Here is a 22714-nt window from a genome sequence, read left to right as displayed (position 1 = left end):
TAGTTATAATTGGTTAAAGGGGATTTACCCCCCACCAAAAAAAAAAAGAAAGAAAGAAAGAAAAGAAAAGAAAAGAAAAAATAAAAGAAGGAAAGAAATTAAAAGTGTTCAAGTCTGGGGGAAAAAAAAGACAATCATTTTGAGATGAAATGTGCTTGTTAGCAGAATATGAGGTAAAACACGTTTACGTGTGTGACATTTCCATTCGCTGGTGCGCTAGTAAAAACAAGGGCCATGGGCTTCCCTGGTGGCGCAGTGGTTGAGAGTCTGCCTGCCGATGCAGGAGACACGGGTTTGTGCCCCGATCCGGGAAGATCCCACATGCCGCCGAGCGGCTGGGCCCATGAGCCATGGCCGCTGAGCCTGCGTGTCCGGAGCCTGTGCTCCGCAACGGGAGAGGCCACAACAGTGAGAGGCCCGCGTACCGCAAAAAAAAAAAAAAAAAAGTAGTAAAAAACAAGGGCCATAATGATGTTACATAGAACTACTTAAAAGTCACTCAAACCACAAGTTAGTTTAATAGTCTCAACCTTAGGAAGTCCCATGCACTCTGTTCCTCAGTTACTTAGCTTTATGTAACCCTAATGCTTGTCACTCACTGAGATGTACTGAGGGCAAGTGTATGGATATAGAAGACTGTTGACGTGAACATGTAAATGAAGTTCTTGGCCACTAAATAACAATCTAATAGGAGTCTCTTCCTTCCCTAATGCACCTACCCACACTCACCTACAACTTAGTGGTCCAAGACTCAAAAAGATGAAACCCCTGCCCCCCAGTTCAAACACTGATGTGCAAGATTAAATCCCCATTGAGTTTTAAATCAAATTCTATGTTTGGCAAATAAACACTAAGTTACTGAAGAAATGATGCCATAGACTTAAACAAGTATGTCAGACGCAAATATCAAGGATAAATGTGATAGCAACGGTTTTATGTACTTCTTTAACATTAACAACAGTAACTTGGATGGTCTAAAATTTGTTACAGCTAACTGGAACAGGTTGACCTTTTTAAAAAACCTTGAATAACAAGATTCACATTTCAAAAAATCAAAGACATTGTTTTAAGCCTAGGCAATGTAAATAGATATAATTCTTTTGTTTTTAAATTAAGGGAAGGGGAATCAAAAATCCTGCTGCAGAAAAACTACATTGCTTTTTCGATTTTTTTCTGATATAAATTCTTGACAAATGAATGAACATGAACTTAATATTTCTCTGAAAGTTAAGACCAAAACACAGGAGAGAAGAAAAGATGGTTTACAGCCTTTAAAACATAAACAAGCCAATTCAGTGTTCCTCTAGGATTAAAAAAGTCCATTTGTCAAGGCTTTCTTTTTTCAAAGCAACTTGGGCCAAGCTTGAAACTTGTTCAAGTTTCATTATTTCTACAGAAAACCGACCAGAAGAAATGAAACCCTGTAGAAATGAGGTGGCCATTATCACATCCCTTACATTTGTCTCTCCTCAGGATTTCTGGCTTCTTTACCTTTTTTTTTTAATTGATGTATAATTGATTTACAATATTACTTTCAGGTGTACAACGTAGTGATTCGATATTTTTATACATCACAAAATGATCATCATAAGTTACCATCTGTCACCATATGAAGTTATTACAATATTATTGACTATATTTCCTATGCTGTATATTACTTCCCCATTTTTTTTTTTTAATCTTACAACTGAAACTTTGTAATGGTTTCCTTACCTCTGACTTCTTATGGAGATGTAGACAAAACTGTGTCATAAAAATCTCATCTCTGGTTCAGGTCCCAGCAAGCTCTGATCATTTTCTCTGCAGAAGCTGCTGTTCCCTAATCCAGGTCAAGGTACACTATGCTAATGAGCTCTGGCAATAATCCAATCAAAATCTAGATGCTCTCAGCTTGGGATAGGTAAGAGTGACCTGGGAGCCACTTAACCAGCCCAATTCTTTGCAGAATGCCAGCAATGTTGTGAATATTCTATAGTACGCCTATGAACTTTCCCTTTGTTTATGTCAAAAAGGCATTTTAACAGAAATGGACATTGCAAAGATTCTCATGAGGAAGTCCAGATGTTTTCCTTCTTGTAATTTCAAAGTTTGAGCCCAAGGCAGACTGATTAATGGTAGATTCTAATTCCTCCACCATCTACCTCTGCATGTGTACACTAGCGAGAGAAGACAGACAGAGAGAAACGTGACAGTGATGGAATTTATTGGAATAGATATTGGTTAACCAACATCTCCCAAATCAGAAGCACTAAAATGCTGTCCTGCCCCTAACAATGATGCCCCACTAATTCTGAGTGTTCTAATCTCCCAGAATAATATAATCCTGCCTTCAAAAGACATTCTCAGCAGTCGGGGCGCAGCCCACATTGATTCAGTTCACCTGCCATGTTCCAGGCAGTCTGCTAGTCTCTGGAGATACAGGGGATCATTAAAGCCATGAAGAAGTTCAGTGGTGGAAAAGATGAACAGACACTGAATCAGCCTAAGTTAACATGATGCGTGGAACAGAGGTAGTCTAGAAGGATGTACAGGGGGAAGGTTTTAAGCTGGAGGGAAGAGACTCAGGGGAAACTTTTTACACCAATAGCATGCCTGATCAGCCTTTTGAAGGACAAATAGTCAAGGCATCAAGGAGTAAAAGAGGTTGCTCTAGGTAGTGGCAACGCCATGGGCCAGTAAAGTGCTATGACAAGTGTGTGCTCAGCCTGATGAGAAGTCGGTACCTTTAGGAAGGTCCAGACCATCAGAAGGAGGAACGAGCACGCCGGAAGACAAGATGCTGGGGAAGCCTCACCGGCTGTGTTAGGCCCTGGGAGACCTTTGGCAACGTTGGGAAGATGTCTCACTAGGCTTTCAATTCACGAATGAACTCCTTCTCCATCTGGAGGTAAAGACCCTGCATGATTTTCTTGTGCTTTTTCTGGCTAATCTCGGTCTGCTCTTTGTAGGCCCTCCTTGGTCAGGATCTTTCTCCACCCCCTGAACAATGGTAGCGGGACAGAGCCTGGCGTTGTGCCAGCTGGCCAAAGAGAAATGTCCATAGGGTCCAACTCCAGAATCAGGAAGCAGAGCAAAGAGTGGACGTGGAGTTGAGAGGCAATAAGGTGATCATTGAACCTGCCATGATTATCCACTTGCTCAGGGCTCCTCGCCAGAGCTGTCTTCTCCCCTCTATACATGTACACCCCATCCATCCTTCAGGAGTCCCCAAAATGTCACCCCTTATGATGTCTTCCCATGTTCGTCTGGAGCACAGGATTTCTCACTTCAGTGGTGTTCCAGAACTCTTAACTGAGTTATAAGTTGTCTTACATCACTTAAAACTAGCACTTTTTTTTCTTAATTACAAAATAAATTCATAATCTTAAAAAACAAGAACAACAACTCATGTTCCCATCTCCTAGAGATTCCCACAGGTAACATTTGGCTCACTCCTTTCAGGCTCTTGTTTTCCTACATACCTCACCAAATGCAGGTCTTACTTTGCATGATTGTAATACGACTGTACGTACTGTTGCTTTAACTGTTGATGCCCGTTAGTACTAGTTCCCTGCTAAGCTGCTATTTCCTTCGAGGTGAGGTTGGTATCTTCCACTCTTCTTCTCTTTACAGAAGGATCTGCTGGAATCCCAGCCTCAGCAGCTGATCCAGCCTTGTCCCTTGACACGGGGGGAACGAAGGTGCTCCGTCTTCACACTCTGGTTGAGCTCTGACCGTATGTCCCAGACAGGTGATGGCACTTCTGGTCTCTTAAGGCCACGCCCTACATTCTTGCCCAAATTCTCCTAATTGGATCTCCTCTGTCATTGTTATTAATAACAATGGTAATTACGAAAGCTTTCCTTGACCAAACACTTACTGTGTGTCAGGTGCCACGCTGAGCACTTGGTCCTTAGAGCATCCCTGTGAGGTAGATGCTATTCTGTAGGCCTCACAACTACCTCATGAGATATAGTATTATTAAGCCATATTAGTATGAGGAAGGTTAAGTAACTTGATCTTTATGAGACTGTGGAGTAACCAATCTCTTGGCATCAGCAAACTGACCTTGGTCAAAGAAGAAATATCAACTAGAGAAGAATGACGTTAAAAGGCATTCCCTTCCTGATAGAGTAAGTCTGTCTGACATACCAGCCCCTTCTGGCATCAAGATTCTCTTGCTTCCTTACCTCACCATTTTTCAGAATATTTCTTTCCTCCCCCAAGGCTGTTTATCAGAATTTTCTGTCCCTTCTGGCATGGGACCCAGTCTGACCTACACCGTTCTTCCCTGGAATTTTCCAAATCAGAGGTGGAGGTATTGCTCTTTCATTTCAGATGCCAAACTGTGAGCCTGACCTCAGAGCTGCTGTGGTCACCTCCGCGGCCACATGACAGATCTGAGAGATGAAACCAACAAGGAGCGAAAAGCAGAGGAGAGAGACAGACAAAGGGAGAGGAAGGAGAGAAACCTGGATGCAGGCAAGCCCGAGGCCAGCCCTAACCTCTCCTTCCCAATCACGCGATCCCCAAAGACCATCTACACTCTCACCCCTTAAAGATGAGCAGTTTCAGCTTGCACCTGTTAGAGATGTACTAACACATCTCCCGTCTAAGTAAGCCTGAAATTAGCCCAGACTTCAAAATAAAGCACTGTCCCTTTTATTTATGCTTCTAAAGGTGGACACCCTAAGGCACTTGTCTGATACCCCTTAAAATCAGAAAATGCTTGTTAATGTCTCACCTGAGTCAATGTGCAGGACCCAGGGAACAGCCATCGTTCGCCCAATGAGACGTTTAGGTAGCACAGGCAGCTTTAAAGCAAGTAGCCAAGGGACCTCTCAGAGCTCGCTTTTCTGTGCTGTGTAAAAGAGAACTTTGGATTTTTCCTTTAGGGTTTCTCAAATTTTAAGCCATTTGTGATTCTCACATGGAGAGTCTCCAAGTTTTGTCTAAATACCTCAGTTCTATAGAGAACCTGCATCATTTTAAAGTGGATTCTGAGCTGTATCTGTTCTGAGAAAGAAGAGGCTGACTTAGCATTCTCCTTCCAAATCTCTGGGCAGACAAGACAAACATGGTCTGCTGTTGAGATCTATAGTCGGTGGTTCAGGTGGGAAAGCCCCTAGCTGTCACGGTGCTTTTTGGAAAATATTGTGAAATTTAAAAATTTTAAAGACTTGAGAACTGTTTTGCCCATAGAAATGAGGACTAACATACGTGTACGTAATATCAAAATCACAAGCACAAACCCAAGTGTCAACCCCCCCAAAAATGGGCTCACGGGCCCAGTCGCTCCGCGGCATGTGGGATCTTCCCGGACCGGGGCACGAACCCGTGTTCCTCGCATCGGCAGGCAGACTCTCAACCACTGCACCACCAGGGAAGCCCAACACCAACTTTTTAAAAGAAAAACTTAAGAACCACAGATCAAATGGAGAAGGAATATGATCCCACGATTTCTATGAAAGAGGGAGGTACCCAATTTTTTTCATAAAAATTTTTTATAGTTCATAAAAATATGGTGTTATGGTTATTTTTCATAAAAATAGTATTTGTTAAAATGTAATAAGTTGTTACTGTTATTTTAGATGAATTAATAAATATTAAAAACAATTTCAGCTCTAATTTCTAATATGGTAAATATCGACAAATATAACCACATACACATAAACTCTTTGAGGGTCTCAATTTTTAAGAGTGAAAATGGGTCCTGAGACCCGAAAGTTTGAGAACTGCCGCTATGAAGTCCCAAGTCCTAAAGTTCTGCAACTTGGCCGTCAGGGGGAGGCTCTTTCTCGCGATATTCAGAGCTCAGTGTGAAAACTGCCCCATCTCTAGCCCTCCACGGGGCTCCTAGCTCAGGACTAGAAAGTGGGCAAGAATCGAAGGGAGATGACGAGGAAGAAGATGCTTTCGGTAAAACTGCACAGCATCAGCGCCCGTCGGACAAAATACCGCTCAAGGAGGGAGGGAGGCCCTGCCCACAGCCAGGCTTTTCGGCACCCAGGACCGATTCCAGCAGACCCAGTGCCCACCACTTCCGTAGCCCCGGAGCTCCCGCCCATTGCACTGGAGTGGCGGGGGGATGGGGGAGTGGGGGGTACGCCCCGCGGAGATGGAGATGCTTGACCCGCAGGAGGCGGCGAACTGTGCGGACCTTAGCATCCCCGGCTCCGAAGCGGCAGAGCAGAAGAGGAAGGAAAAGATGGACGTGTTGTAACCAAAGACTCAGTGATGAGCAAACACGAGACACCACCCGATGAAACAACCAGAGATGACCGGGGCGGAGCCGAGATCTTGCTGGTGGTCCGAGGGCCGGCGAATAACCGCCCCAAACTCCCCGTGCCACCCCAATTTAAACTCTGAAGACTGACGAAGCCTGTAAAGATCACAGGCTAGATATTTACAATGAGAGAATACTGAGAAAAGTGCAACAAAAATGGTAACAGTTGTTCTTTGTGTTATAGGATTATTGATACTGTTTATTTCCTTCTTTCTATTTATCTATAATTCTCTAACTTTTCCATAAGAGGCATGCATCCTTTTTTGTTTTATCATGTGATACTTCTTTTCTTTAAAGGTCAATGATATAAAGTAAAAATATCTACTATTTGTACAGTACTTTATAGCAGCAGTTCTCAGACTTTTGGCTCCCAGGACAGTTTTCACTCTGAAAAATTGAGACCCTCAAAGAGCTTTTGTGTATGTGGTTATATCTGTCAATATTACCATATTAGAAATTAGAACTGAAAAAATTTTGAAACATTTATTAATTCATCTAAAATAATAGTAATAACCCATTACATTTTAACATAAATAACATTTTAATGAAAATAACTATATTCAAAACAAAAAATTGAGAAGAGTCACATTGTTTAACATTTCTGCCTATTTTTTTTTTTACTATCTAACCTAATAGAAGACAGCTGGACACCTCATTTCTGCTCCTGCATTCAATCTGTTACAATACCACCTGCCATGTAACCTCTGGGAACCCCACGGCATACCTGTGAGAAATTTGCCGTGAAGATAGGCAAGTAACAGCTTAGTATTATCATGAAAATAGTTTTGCTCTTGGAACCCTTCTGAAAGGGTCTGGGGAACCCCCAAGTCTTCATGGGCTACTCTTTGAAAACTCTTTTCTTTATACTATACAAAATACATGCACTAACAAGCCTCACTTGACTCTTTCAAAAACACTTTGAATTGACATAGTCAGATTCATAGAGGTTAACCAATTCATCCAAGATCACAGGCTCAGATTCTTGTCTTTAGACTCTGAATCCAGAACTTGATTCCAGATAACCACCCACCTTTTCCCAGATAAGCAACAGCCTGGGACACCCAAAGAATTTTTACACAGTAATCAGAACGGATACATTTTCACTCTAGAATGTGGTGGGAAAACGGAGACGCAGAGAAGTTACATAAACCAGAGCATGATGCAGCAGAAATAAGCACAGGTTCTGGGAGGCGGGAGCCCCAAGTTCTGGACACCACTCCTCCGCTTTCTGTGTGACTTGACACAAGTTTCTTTGCCTCTCTGGGCACAAGGATTGCCACATCTGCAAAATGGGATGATGATATCTTACCTGCCCGAAGGCACGGGCTGGACCAGATGATTGCCCAAGGTCCCTGCTAATGGAAGGGCTGACATTTACCAGCAATCCCAGTCATTCAGAGGGCTGCAAACACTATTCGGCTGAAATGGACTCATTTTGAAAGTGACTCCCTGTAATTCTTTCTTTTTCTCTAATGTAATACTTGAAACTTAGTATTTATTGAAAGCTATTTCAGTCATCTTTCTTATAATGCCTTCGAACTTCGTCCAGAAAGCTCAACCTTGAGAAAAATTCTTTGAGGTCGCTTGAAAGTTGATATGCAGAAATCCAGGGCAATTCAACAAGCCCCACAGGTGTATGGAATGCTTACTGTTTGTGGCAGATGTGTAAGACTAGAAAAGTATGCACAGCTGTTTTTAATTCTGGGCATGCTACTGGATTTACACACTTACAATGCACTTAGGCTGCTTTATTTTTCCCATTAAAAAAAGTTGTTGTAAAATATACACAGCATAAAATTTACCATTTTAACCATTTTTAAGTGTGCAGTTCAGTGGCATTAAGTACGTTCACACTGTCGCGCATCCATCGCCACCATCCACCTCCAAACCTCTTTTCATTTTGCGAAACTGACAGTCTATACCAATTAAATAATAACTTCCCTTTCCCTCCAGGTCCTGGCAAACACCATTCTACCTTCCATCTCTATGAATTTGACTGGGTACCTCATATGAGTGAAATCATACAGTATTTGTCTTTTTGTCTCTGGCATATTTCACTTAGAATAAAATCCTCAAGGTTCATCTGTGTTGTAGCATGTTTCAGAATTTTATTTCTTTTTAAAGCTGAATAATAGTCCATTATATGTATATACCGCATTTTGCTTATCCATCCACTGATGGACATTTGGGATGTTTCCACTGCATTTAAGCTTTTCAAGCCTTCATTTAAAGGGTAGAGAAAATACATCAGCCAAGATAAAAGCAAAATAGAGCTAATGGCAGTAGACGTGGATCAGAGAAGTATGCACTGAGTTATTTCAAATTCGAGAAGCAAATTCCAGTGTTCAAAAAAAAAAAAGTCAGATTTTTGTCTTTGTTGTTTTCCCCTCTTCTCTAAAGAGATATTACTGAATTGTAAGTTTCATAAGATCAGGGAATGTTCTGAATTTAGAGAAGGATTGAAGGTACTGAACATTCCACATAACGTGTAGCAAAATTCCTGGCAAAATCCATAAACATCTTTGAATACACAATGCAGTACGCCATTAATGAACTATTTTGATCTGAATTACAACATGTGATTTTACAACCATCTTACAAGATGGGCAGGGTGATTATTTGTGCAATTTTATAGAGGAAGAAGGTGAGAACTTCAGCCATTAGCTCATCACCAGGTGGGGGGTACCAGGCACCCCACCAGCGGTCTGACAACACCAGCTTCAACCCTGTCCCTTTGTCCACACTGCCCGTCCGTAGTTGTGATGAGCATTAGAAGTCACTTCCTGAGTACAATTTCACTGTGAGGCACAGAAATATAAGCTAGACAACATCCTAAGGTCCTTCTAATCTTAATATTTTATGTGATGGTTTTCCATGACAGTGAACTCTTTTCTATCTTTTTCTTTTCTTTTTTATTGAAGTATAGTTGAGAAATTGTAAATATAACAGTGAAATGAAAAATTAATAACAAGTAGGAAAGTGAAATCAGCAAAACCTACTAACCAGAGAGTGAAACCAAAGTCAAAGAGAACAAAAATACTAATATACCATCTATATGGTAGTATGTGGACGAGTAGCCACAAGGCAGACTTTTGCATCTCAAATATTTCCTGCACTGATTTTCCACAGATGCTTGAAATTCAATGACTGCTTCATTTCCTTGGCGCTTGAGGGCTTTTGGATACTTAAAGTTGTCTGCTAAGGTGGAAACCTTCCCAGGAAAGGGGCGTCCTTTAGTAGGGATTACGTTGCTCCTTACTGAGAATGAGAATGGAAGACGGAGGGGTGGGGAAAAGCAGAGGTCCTGGGCGCCCAGCGCTAGCCTTTGGTCGGGTCCTTGCTTTTACCGCTCACCAGCCCAGGGCAGTGAGAAGCTAGTTGTAGATGTGGTCCTGGCGTATTTGCAGTAGCAGAAACTGGCCAGGAGGCGGCAGCCCTGTCTCATCTGGTGCCTCAGCAGCCGCAGTTCCTGCCACGGCCACGGGGACGCAGTGCAAGACGCAGCGTCACCAGAGAGGCGGTTGATTTGGCGACAGGACCACAACGTAAGCTGAGCGCAAAAGCAGTTTTATTACCTTACTGCTGTGATGACAGCGGCCATTCGGCAAATATTTGTTTGAACGAGTCAAGTCTGTGGTCAGTCATTAGGATCGCTCCCTTGAGGGCACGCTCACACCTTGGCAGGTGCCACAGCCCCGGGCTTACTCTACTCCTGGCCCTTTGCCGTGAAAAGTGGCTAGAGAAAACACACCACCATGCCCAGGCTGCTCTCACTTTAAACCCACTTCCGAAAAGTACCAAGGTTGGCGGGGGGGGGGGGGGGGGGTGCGTTCGTCAGTCCCTATTTCCCCAGCGCTTTCTCTCTCACCCTCTCCTGGACACCTATTTTACACTTTGAGCTCACTCTGCAAGACCTCCAAAGCCTCTCCCAGCTGATGGGTTTGCTTCCCACTTCTCTGAGCAAATGAAGCAGCTGGAAGAGACCCTCCGTGACATCCCCACCTGCATCCACACCCTTACAGTTGGCTTTCCTACTTGTTAGTGAAGGGGAACTGCCGTGGCTCCTACAGGCAAGGCTGCCTGTGCCCTGGATGGAATCCCCTCTCATCTCCATGGGAAACTGACTCCAGCAATGGTCCACCTTTACCCGACATCATCAGTTTTCCTCTCTCTATTGTGTTATTCTCACGAGCACCCAAACCAGCTGTTATCTACCCCATCATTAATTAGAATCCCTCTCCGGCCCCAAGTACCTGTCAGCTATGGCCTCATCTCTCTCCTCCCTTTTCCAGTAAAATTCCTGGAGTTATCCATGCTCGCTGTCTCCAAAGTCTTTCCTGCCATTCTCGGGCAAACCCACTGCTATCAGGCTTTTGCTCAGATGATTCCAAAAAACTCCTGACCTCCACATCATCTAAACCCAATGGTCAACTCTCCATCCTCATCCTAACTGTCCATAGAAGCACCGGACATGCTGACTTCTTGCTTCTCCTGGAAACACATTCTTCCTTGGCTCCAGGTCACCACCATCTGCCTCCTCCATTCTTAGTCCTTTGCTGATTCCACCTTTTCTCCCCAACCTCATATTCTTAAATTCAGTCCTTAGCCTTCTTCTCAATATTATTGCATTCCCGTGGTGAGCTCCTCCAGTCTTCTGACTTTAAAGACCACTTAGATATTACAGTTCCCAAATTTCACCCCGGGCGCTGTCCTCTAACACCCAGCTGTTGTCTCAGCATCTCCACGTGACTGTAATTGACACCCAAATTGACATCCTGACAGTCCAATGCTCTGCCCACCGTCTTCCTCCCTCAGGGAATGGCCAGCTCCTCAGACCAGAATCACTGCATGCACCTTTGGTTCCTTCCGTTCTCTCACATCCCACGTCTAATCCTGCAGGCGCTCCTGTAGGCACTACCTTCAAAAATACATCCGATTCCAGCCACATCTCACTGCCTCCACCTCTACCCCCCTGGGCTAAGCCACCATTATCTCCCCTGCATCACTGCCATGGCCTCCTGAAGGGGCTCCCGCTTCCATGAGTGACGTCCTGCAATTTAATCTCAATACAGCAGCCAGAGTGATCTTTTTGTACAAAGCCAGATCCTGTCACTCCTCTGCTCTAAGCTCTCCAAGGGATCCCCATTTCTATTGGAATAAAAGCCAAAGTCCTTAGAAGGGTGTGCAAGACCCTAGACCAATACCATCCAATAGACACAGATTAGGAGCCACATGTGGTGTTTTAAATTTCCTGGTAACCATAATAAAAAAGTAAAAAAAAGAAACGAGTGACATGATTGTAATAGTATATTTTATTTAACACAGTATCTCTAAGTTGTTACCGTTTCAACATGGAATCCACATAAAAATTGAGAAATGTCACATTCTTGTTTTCATTCAAAGTCTTTGAAACGTAGTGGGTCATAGCCACATTTCAGGAGCTGCGTAGCCCCACGTGGCTGGAGGCTCCTACTGGGGACAGTGCAGCCCGAGCCTGCATCTGCCTGACAGCATCTCTGTGACGGGCCCCCTGCTCCCCCGAGCTCACCCTGCTCCCCTTCACCATGCAGGCTGGCACTTCCGCACTTTACACAGCCTGTTCCCTTGCCACTCCCCCTCACAATGATCTCATGGACATTTTCATCACCTCCCTTCTTGGCTGACACGGCCATCCCACTTACATTGAAAGCACCACTGACACTCTCAATTCCTCTTACCTGCTTCTATTTTTTTCCCCCTACCACTTATCACTTTCTGGAAGATCTTATATTCGTTGTGTATTCTCTACTTTCTCACACAGAAGATACAAGGGTAATCTGCCTGTTTTGTTAGAAGATAGGTTCCCAGCAGTTACAACAGCACCTGGTACACAGTAGGCACTCAGTGGATGCTTCTTGACCGACTGAGTTAATGAGAGCACAGACCTATCTTCCCAGGGGGATTTCAGGTCAAGGCTTGGAGCCAGGATCTCAGAGGGCAAGAGCAGCACTGATCTTGGAGGGCTGGAGACTGGGGCTATTTCGTCTCTTAGGCGTCATTGCGAGAAAAGGCAAAGCCAGGTTCGATGCAGCAAACATTTCCTGAGTGTCCCCTGCGTGCGCGGCTGTGGGAAGCAGTAACGATGGTGAGAAGGACACAGCCCCCTGTCCTTCTGGCTGGTCTGTATTTCCTGCAGGCAGCTCCAGAGGTCAGAGCCAGGGCCAGAGAGGGGAAATTGCTCGAGACTAGCTTTAATGTTTTGGAAGGAAAAACCTTCGACTAATTCAGAATGAATTGGACTGTCTTAAGGGGTCTAACTCTGGCTCCAAATCTAGACTTCACTATTGCAGAGAAGATTTGGGCCCTGTGTGGGAGATGGGACTAACCCTCTAAATTTGCCTTTAACATTCCAAGATACTTAAACCTGAATTTTGGTTTGAAGCCCTGTTCCCCCTGTTTACATGCTGCTGTTTAGCTATTTACACACTTGTTATGTTTTTTCCTAGGATGTTGCCTATCCCCAAGGATTTTCTGCAGATAATGTATATAACTGTCTTCCATACGAGCTGACATATAATAGAAAGTAAATAATTTTTTTAACTTTACTTGAAAATTTTTCTTCTAAGTTCCAGGATTTCCCAAAATTTTAAAGTACCGCCCCCTTTTAAAATTCTCAAGCTAGGGCTTCCCTGGTGGCGCAGTGGTTGAGAGTCCGCCTGCCGATGCAGGGGACATGGGTTCATGTCCCGGTCCGGGAAGATCCCACATGCCGCGGGGCGGCTGGGCCCGTGAGCCATGGCCGCTGAGCCTACGCGTCCGGAGCCTGTGCTCCGCAACGGGAGAGGCCACAACAGTGAGAGGGCCGCGTACCGCAAAAAAAACTTTTAAAAAATAAAATAAAATTCTCAAGCTAGTTCTAAAAAAATGCTCCCTCCACGCAAAGACCACGCCCCATCTCTTTTCCTATCAGTAACCCACAACAACCACTATTCCTAAAAGTTAAGCGCTATCTCATTTCTGCTTTGCAAAGGTGTGGAGGTGTAGGAAACTGAGGCTCAGAGATGCTAATTAACTCGCCCAAGGCCACACATCTGGTTAAGTGGACAAAGGTAGCTGAGGAGATTCCCCAGGTTTTCTTTCACTGTTCTGTACTCATTTATTCACTCGACAAGTATTATTCATCTCCTCTCCGTCAGGAGCTGCTCTAGGAATTGAGGGCACAAACCCCTTCTCTGCTCCCTGGGAACTTAGTCTCCAGAGGTAGGTAAGAGGGTTTCTAACCATCACCCAGTCCCTCTCCCGTACCGTTCTTCCATCCCTTCTAGAGCCCATTGAGGATCTCTGTAGCTGCTGTGGGTTTGCCGCTTCTCTACTGAGTCTGTATTTTCTTCCTGAGCCTATTCTATCATGATCATAATAACCGAATCATTTTTCATTTCTGACTGGATAACAAGAGCTCACCTTCTGAAGAGGTGGCCACACATCTTAGCCAACATCTTGCCGAGTGGACTGTACTTTGAAAATTTTAAAGCCCCTTTGTGTCTCCTTGGAGCTTTTGTTTCCAAATCCCAGTGACCACCTGGGTGTGCGAAGGGGAAGGGGAGTTGTGAGCTCACGCTGAAGTGGACCAGGGACATGAGTTAGCAGAAAATGGTTGCCTGCCTCTTCCCTCTTCTGGAAGGTCAGAACTTACACCTGGTTCGGGTCACAACCCCCTTGCTGGCTCCTCCCTAAGTCCTCCTTAAGCCCACCCTGCAACATCAACCACAGGCATATTTTAGGGTTCAACCTTCCTCTTTTTATTCAGTCTAATTTTACTCACTTGTTCCGGGCAAATTAGAAAGAATGTCCTTCAAGTATTTTCTAAATTACTTTCATTTAAAAGTAATCAGAAGATTATGAAAGCTTACAAGAGACCTAACTGCAGCTAACCCAACCCCATATATATATATCATAACATAGTGTGTTGCAAGGATTTTAAACACTTTCATACTCAGGTATGTCAAATCGGGTGAGGCACACTGATTTCGTTGATTTGTTACTTTCCTTCACACAGGAGGGGAGGGATGTTAAACCAGTGGTCCGAAGTTCTTAGCATCACATCCAAGGGCCCAAGAGCTAGCTCTAAATGCCCTTTCTAGGTCACGCTGGACTGGAATCCTGATTAATCTTTATTTCATGTCCTCACATAGGGCTGGACACATGGTGAGTGTGAACTGCTAGTCATCCATGGCGCTATCCATGTATACGATCCCCCTGAACAGTTCCTTGAATTCCTTACCTCCAATGATCTCCTCCCCCACCCAATGCCACTCATTCCTCCAGTGGCTCCCGTGGCTGAACATTTGTCATGACCGGTAGCTGCCACTGCTCAGCATCTCAAGGTCAGGCGTTCGACTCTACCTTGTCCTGGCTGGTGGTCCCCCCAGCACCCGTTCCCGGACAAGACCTCCAATCCATTGATGTCCCAATTTGCACATCTCCCCAGACTGCTTTATCTTCTCTCTTCCTCCTAATCGTGGGACAGGCTTACACTAAAAACGTATTTGTTGTTTATCGGAAATTCAGATTTAACTGGGTGTCCTGTATTATTATTTGTTAAATCTCTCATAAGCCTACAATCATCTATAACCTCTTAGATGAAAACTCTTAACTTCGCTTCCTCCTACTTGAAACTCCTTTGGCAGAACCACAGCTTCTCAAGCCCAACTTTGTGACAACTCTGTATCGTGGCTGCAGAAAAACACAGCCTCCCCTGAAGAGATCTGACTTCAGACTCAAGACCGCAGGGGACTTAAGGCTCCAGGGAGACTTAAAGCTCCAGGGAGACTCGTTCTACTTAGATGTTCCTGGTCAATCCACACTCTGTATTTTATGTCTTTGCTTCTCTCCTCAAATCTTCTATACTTTCTCACTCATCCTCATTCTCAGGGTCCTACTTCACTGAGAAAATTGAAGCACTCCGGAGAATTCAGATTCCCCTCACCACTTCTATCCAATTTCTTTGCACCCATCTGGGTTACTCTTGTCAGGTACATAGATTGGAGGTTGGCAGACTTTGGCCTGGGGGCCAGATCCAGCTCACTGCCCGTTTCTGTACAGCCTGCCGTTAACTTTTGGAATGGTCGAAGGAGGGGAAGTCAAAAGAAGAGTATATGTTGCGACATGTGAAAATTATATGAAATTAAAATTTCGATGAACTGAAATGAAGTTTTATTGGAACATGGCCATGCCCATTCATTTATGTATCGTCCACGGCGGCTTTAGAGCTACAGCAGAACAGTTGTGACAGAGACCGTGGGACCCGCAAATACCAAAATATTTACTATCTGGTCCTTTCTAGAAAGCGTTTGCTGACCCCTCACCTTCTGTGCTCCAATCCAAAGCCACTTAATCCCATTCTTTCTCCTGTGCTCAAGATGCTTGCCCCATTAATTCTACCCAGTTCTGCATTATCAGGTTTTCTGTCTACTAAATCACTCTTATTTGCACACCAAAAAGCTGTAATCTTTCCAATCTTAAAAAAATAAAAAGAAAGAAAGAAAACCTCTTCCCAGCCTTCCTTCTGCCCCCATCAGCTACTGCTCTCCTCCATAGCCAAAACCCCCAAAGAAGTACCTGCGCTTGAGGACCACGATTCTTCCCCAAATCTCTCTTAAACCATCCCCGTCACTCCACCGAAACTGCTCGCATTAGTACCAACAGCCCCTGTGAAGCTAAAGCCAGCGGCCGTTCCCGGCTTATCTTACCTGGTCGCTGCGCAGCGGTGACACCGGGATCGCTCTCGGCCTCAAAGCTCTCCTTTCACTTGGCTTCCAAGACACCACACCCTCTGGATTTTTCTCCTGCCTACTGGATGCTTCCTCATAGCCTCCTCCCCTGGTTCCTCTTTTCCCTTCTTATCGCTGGGGCCCCAGGACCTCCTCGCTCTGTTCCTGCCCTTACCTTTCTAGGCTGTTCCCAACTCACAGTTTTAAAGCCCATCTCTCAGGCTTATGACTCCCAAATAAATACCACCACCCAGGCCTCTCCCCTGCCGTGCTTCGTTACCCACTGCCGGCCTGGCATCACCACGGGAACATCTAAGAGACACCAAAGAGTCGACATCCCAGTCCAAGCATCAGTCCAGGGTGAAATCCAGGTCCGTCACCTTCCCCAGCATCCCAACCCTCCCTCGGTTACTGGCACCCCATCCTTCCTTTCAGGCCCAAATCCCTGACATCCTTTTGATCACCCTCTTTCTCTCCACCTAGAATTGGTCAGGAGATTCTGTTGGCTCTCCGCTTACAATTTATCCAGCGTCTCTGACCATGTCTCACGGATCTCACCACCTCATCATCTCGCCTAGATTACGGCAACACCCTCCTAACAGTTCTCCCTGCTTCCACCCTTGTCTGATATTGTCTCCACCCAGCCTCCAGAAAAATCCTGTTAAATGGAAGTCATATCAAACCCCTGCATTGACTCCCCGTTTCACTCAGAGCAAAACCCAGAGATTTTATAATAACTATTGATGCAGTATAACCTTCAGGAGCTGTGAATCACCATACTGTACACCTGTAACACATGGTATCACCCATCAAGTATACTTCAGAAGGAAGAAAGCAAGGGGAAAGCCAGAGTCCCTGAATGGCCTACAAATCTCACTTGACGTTGCCTCCTTATCCCTCACGTCTCTGACTCCATCTCCGGTCATCTGCCCGCTCACCCACTCAGCACAACGCATGGGCTGCTTGCTGCTTCTGCAACAAGACAGGGCTGCTCCCACTTGGGGCCTTTGCACTGGCTGTTCCCTCTACCTTGAATGCTTTTCCTTAGACAGCAGCATGGGGAACCTCTGTCACCTTCAAATCTGCTTGAATGTAACCTTTGCAGTGTGACCTACCTGGCTTCCTGATCCCTCAGCCCTGCTCTCCAGTATGACCTTGCCCTGTAACTTCTAACGTATTATACCACGTACTTATTATGCCTACAATGTTAACTCCACAAGGCAATATATTTTTGTCTGTTTTGTCCACTTCAATTATTTAGTTCCAGGTGCTTGACAATAAATCCTCTCAATGAGTATTTGTCAAATGAATGAACTGAATGTCTACTTGCTAGATGGTTCTGCCTTCGTTTTGTACTTAATTTTTCAACGACATTTCAAATTATGTGTTATCTCCATTTTACCCATAAAATTCATTAAACAAGGAGGACAGTGGAGTGAAGTGGCCCAAAAGCTTTGGCGGCTACATAATTATGCAAACCAAAACTTAAGGTTGAAATGTCTAAGTAGAAAAATCTAAGCCTAAAGGCAATCCATCACAAACAGCCAATGGGGCTTTAAGCTACAGCCAATCCCACAATTTCCTTTCTATGCTTTGCACCTTCTCTGTATGTCTTTTCCCTACTTCTGTCAGCAGAGCTCTCCTAACCACGTCCAGTTTGGTGTCACCTGATTTGAATGAGCTTTTGTTCAAATAAACTCTTCAAATTTTTAATACACCTCAGTTTCTATTTTAATAACCTATAAGGATAGCAATGTTTAAAACGTTTAAGTCACTTGCACAGATCACAGGTTATTAGCTTGAAAAGTGAAATTGAGGACCTCAGTCTTTTTTCACCCCACAAATAGTGTTGTTTCCAGCTTTCTAAAGCCTACCTCCCGTGTTCCTGTCGTGAGAATCCAAGGCATGACAAGGGCACTCGCGCCATGTATGCAGTCTTGGAGGCCATGAGGAAAACAAATTTCAGTAAATCAAAGCAGAACTTCCCAAAATAACAGCAAAGGAAAAGTTAGGAGTGGACACTTGCTCGTAATTATAATTCCATTTGTTCCTAAAATAATTCACACATTTAAATAACATAAACTTAAATTATTTAAATAGGTAGGAATATTTTAAAAATACATGAAGAAGTAAACATATAACAAATCACTTACTTTTATGGGATCTAAAGTCTTCCTTGATGAAGTTGCAGTTGAAGAGAATCAAGTTGACCTGACGCCTGCCTGGAGGTTTTGGACAAGAGGAAGTGATGGAGAATAAGAAGAGTGAAGGAAGATGGGAAAAATAGAGAAAAAAAAGTTACCTAAATAATTTGGACAGGTGATGTTTCCTAGACCTTTAGAGGATGAGACTCTCAGAGAACTTGTCTTTGTTTTAAAAAATCTAAACACTATTTAGCATGCACTGTCTTTTGTACTCAGAAGAACCAACTGCTCTAGTCCAGATCAAGATTATTTTACCTAGAAGAGAAAATCAAAAGAAAACCAGTAGAAAAGCTACTACCTTCTCATCCCCAGGGTTTTCAATCACAAACTTAAGCTCCTCCCACTTCCGCCCTCAGAAGCCCTCAGACTTGCATTAGAAGCTTTGGAGGACGAGGCTGGGAAACCTGGGAGACTGGCGACCAGCTGTGCCTGAGAGTACACTCATCACCCCAATGTGTGGATAGGGCTGGAATTGGCCCTAAGATTTGTAGGGAGTCGGGAGGGAGACAGCTTTCTATGTCACCATAAATTCTCACGTAAAATAAATATTAAAACTGCAGAATCTCTACCAGTTAATAATAATTAAATGCAAAAAGCGTCCATCTAGCCATGTCCGTATTATTCATTTTTAAAAATCTTATGCTGCCCATAACTAAGTAAGCCTTGTCATTGCATTAATAATGCGATGTAAAAAGAATAGATAGGACCCTTTAGTGGAGAGCCCTAACCATCTTTCTTCCCCATTCTTCCCAAGCTTACTTGTTTTACACAAGTAAGAGCCCTAGCCATCTTTCTTCCTCATACTTCCCAAGCTTACTTGTTTTAGATAGAAACAACAATAGGCAGGTGGCCACAAAACTGAATGGAATCAGAGGATGTGGGGTCAGAGCCATTTAGCCTGAACTACCCTTCTTGCCCAAGAGGATTGCGCTTCAAGGGCTCCAAATTTTGAAAAAGAAGTTAACGGGTTTCCAGCGTGGGTCCCAGCTTGGCTTTCCAGGCGCCCTTACCCAAGGGAATGAGCCTGGGACGACTTCTGATGACCCCTAACTCAAAACTAGTCCCGGGGCTTCCCTGGTGGCGCAGTGGTTGAGAGTCCACCTGCCGATACAGGGGACACGGGTTCGTGCCCCGGTCCGGGAAGATCCCACATGCTGCAGAGCGGCTAGGCCCGTGAGCCATGGCTGCTGGGCCTGCGCATCCGGAGCCTGTGCTCCGCAACGGGAGAGACCACAACAGTGAGAAGCCCGTGTACCGCAAAGAAAACAAACAAACAAACAAAAAACTAGTCCCAGCTCATGAATTGGTTGTGGAGGAGAAGCCTGTGCAACTCTTTCTACCAATGTGAAGCTCCATCATAACACCAAGAGCTGGGGTCCTGGTCTGTTTTTTTTTTTTTTTTTTTTAATATTTATTTATTTGGCTGCACCAGGTCTTAGTTATGGCATGTGGGCTCTTCACTGCTGCTTAAGGGATCTTCCTGAGGCATGTGAGATCTTTAGTTGCGGCATGTGAGATCTAGTTCCCTGACCAGGGATTGAACCTGGGCCCCCTGCATCGGGAGCACAGAGCCTTAACCACTGGGCCACCAGGGAAGTCCCCAATCTGTTTTTTAAATACAAATCTCCAGAAGCTAGAGCCACATCCCCTATGGCTCCACCTAGTAAACACAGCTAAGCAAAATATCCAAAGATGTAATTAAGCATTCACTTAGTAAAATGAGTGGGTAGTAATCTGAGAACTAGGTTCTGGCCCACCCTGTACCTGATGTGGAAGAAATCAATTGAATCAGATCCTTAGCAAATGTCTATTTATTGACCCACAGTGGATCAATAGAATGTTTTTGCTTCAAACCTGTTTAAAGTTGCTTACCTAATCCAAGTTAAGAAGATAGTTAGATCTAAAATATTACTTTCCCGAGGGTCATGGTTATATTTAACAAGTTAAGTCATTATCACTGGAAAGCTTGGCTTTAGTTTTGAGCAATTAATCTAAACGATTATGGCATGGAGCTTGCACGGTGGAGCGAGCTCTAATGCACCCTAGAGCTAAATGAAACAATTGCTCGGCTGCCTTTATGCTAGACATCAAGTCAGGCAACTGGAACTTAAATCCTGGCTGCTCCACCTCATTTCTCCTTATAGACCTTGGACAAGTCATTTAACCTCTTGGCATTTCATCTGTAAAGTGAAAATGATAATACATCCTTGCCTCACTGGTGAGATGAATGTGTGTGCGATAACTATTGAGTGACTCTATGATACAAGAGCTCTGTAAAAATGTTAGTTATGTTTGGTATCAGCTACTATAATTGCTAAAATGGCCAATATTGGCCAAAAGCCAATATAGAGGTCTCCCCAATCCCTCTATATGACTTTTTGATCATATGCTATATTGTTATATTTTCCCAGTATGTGAACAATAAGAACAACTTACGAATGTCTTACAACTTCCACTTATGACCCCCCAAAAAAAACAATTTGTGTAAAGTCTTAATGTCTTTATTAGACATACGAATGATAAAAAAAGATTGGAAAACCTAATTGTCCATCAGTAGGGGCTGATAAAATAAATTATGGCTTATTCTTCTTTAGAATACTCTTCTGCTTTCAAGAAATAAAATAGGGAAGCTCTTTAGGTACAATTATATAAAGACCTCCAACATATAGTGTTAAGGGAAAAAAGCAAGATGCATGCATGGCATGCTGCTATTTATGTTAAAAAAAAGAGGGAAGGGGCACAAAATTTTAGAAGGGAAGGGCTTCTAAAATTTATATGGAAATGTGAAGGGCCAAGGCAATCCTGAAGTAGAACAAAGCTGAAGGACTTAGACTACCAAATATTAAGACTTATAATGGAAAAAAAGAAGTCAAACTTATTAAACAGACTAGAAAAGTGGTTGCCAGGGGCTGGAAAGTGGGGAAAAGAAGGAGAGTTTGGTAAAAGCTACCAACTTTCAGTTATAGGATGAGTAAGATCTGAGGACTGAGTGTATAACATGGTGACTCTAGTTGATACCACTATACTATAATGAAATTTACAAAGAGAGTAGAACTTAATGTTCTCATGAAAAAAATCAGGTAAATACGAGAAGTGATGACTACTATGAGCAACTATATGACAATAAAATGGACAATACAGAAGAAATGGACAAATTCTTAGAAAGGTACAACCTCCTAAGACTGAACTAGGCAGAAACAGAAAATATGAACAGACCAATTACCAGTTATGAAATTGAATCAGTAATTTAAAAACTCCCAACAAACAAAAATCCAGGACCAGATGGCTTCATGGGTGAATTCTATGAAACATTTAGAGAAAAGTTAATACCTATACTTCTGAAGCTATTCCAAAATCTTGCAGAGGAAGGAACACTTCTGAACTCATTCTATGAGACCAGCATCAGCGTCACCCTGAGACCAAAACCAGACAAAGATATCACACAAAAAGAAAATTACAGGCCAATACGACTGATGAACACAGGTGCAGAAATTCTCAACAAAATACTAGCAAACTGAATCCAACAGTACATTAAAAGGATCATACACCATGATCAAGTGAGATTTATCCCAGGGATGCAAGGATTTTAAAATATCCACAAATCTATCAATGTGATACACCACATTAACAAATTGAAGAATAAAAACCATATGATCATCTCAGTAGATGCAGAAAAAGCTTTTGATAAAATTCAACATTGACTTATGATAAAAACTCTCCAGAAAGTGGACATAGAGGGAACATACCTCAACATAATAAAGACCATATATGACAAACCCACAGCTATCTTCATACTCAATGGTGAAAAGCTGAAAGCATTTCCTGTAAGATAAGGAACAAGACAAGGATGCCCACTTTCACCACTTTTATTCAACTTATTTTTGGAAGTCCTAGCCATGGCAATTAGAAAAGAAAAAGAAATAAAAGGAATCCAAATTGGAAAGGAAGAAGTAAAACTGTCACTGTTTGCAGATGACATGATACTATACATAGAAAATCCTAAAGATGCCAGCGGAAAACTACTACAACTTATCAATGAATTTGGTAAAGTTGTAGGATATAAAATTAATATACAGAAATCTGTTGCATTTCTGTACACTAACAAATTATCAGAACAAGAAATTAAGGAAACAATCCCATTTACCATTGCATCAAAAAGAAAAAAATAACTAAGAATACACCTAAGGAGGCAAAGAACCTGTACTCTGAAATACTGTAACACACTGATGAAAGAAATTGAAGGTGACACAAACTGATAGAAAGATATACTGTGCTCATGGATTAGAATTAATTTTGTTGAAATGACCATACTACCCAAGGCAATCTACAGATTCAAGACAATCCCTATTAAAATACCAATGGCATTTTTTACAGAACCAGAACAAATAATTTTAAAATTTATATGGAAACACTAAAGACCCCAGTAGCCAAAACAATCTTGAGAAAGAAGAACAGAACTGGAGGAATCACACTCTCTGACTTCAGACTATACAACA

At 43.2% G+C, this 22714-nt stretch overlaps 1 long non-coding RNA gene across 1 annotated transcript; it reads left to right on the top strand.

Moving 5' to 3' along the window:
- Positions 1–5786: 5786 nt before the first annotated feature.
- On the top strand, positions 5787–8358 carry LOC149748186 (uncharacterized). Its single transcript, XR_016394588.1, has 2 exons — positions 5787–6424; positions 6902–8358. It is a non-coding gene; the product is annotated as an uncharacterized LOC149748186 (long non-coding RNA).
- The last annotated feature ends 14356 nt before the right edge of the window (positions 8359–22714 follow it).

The sequence above is a fragment of the Delphinapterus leucas genome, chromosome 10, assembly GCF_059928025.1.
Source record: "Delphinapterus leucas isolate spDelLeu-1000000601 "Yukka" chromosome 10, BTC_Dleu_Yukka2, whole genome shotgun sequence".
Taxonomy (NCBI): domain Eukaryota; kingdom Metazoa; phylum Chordata; class Mammalia; order Artiodactyla; family Monodontidae; genus Delphinapterus; species Delphinapterus leucas.
Note: the sequence above shows the minus strand (reverse complement) of the source record. Positions and strands in the feature narration are given on the sequence as shown.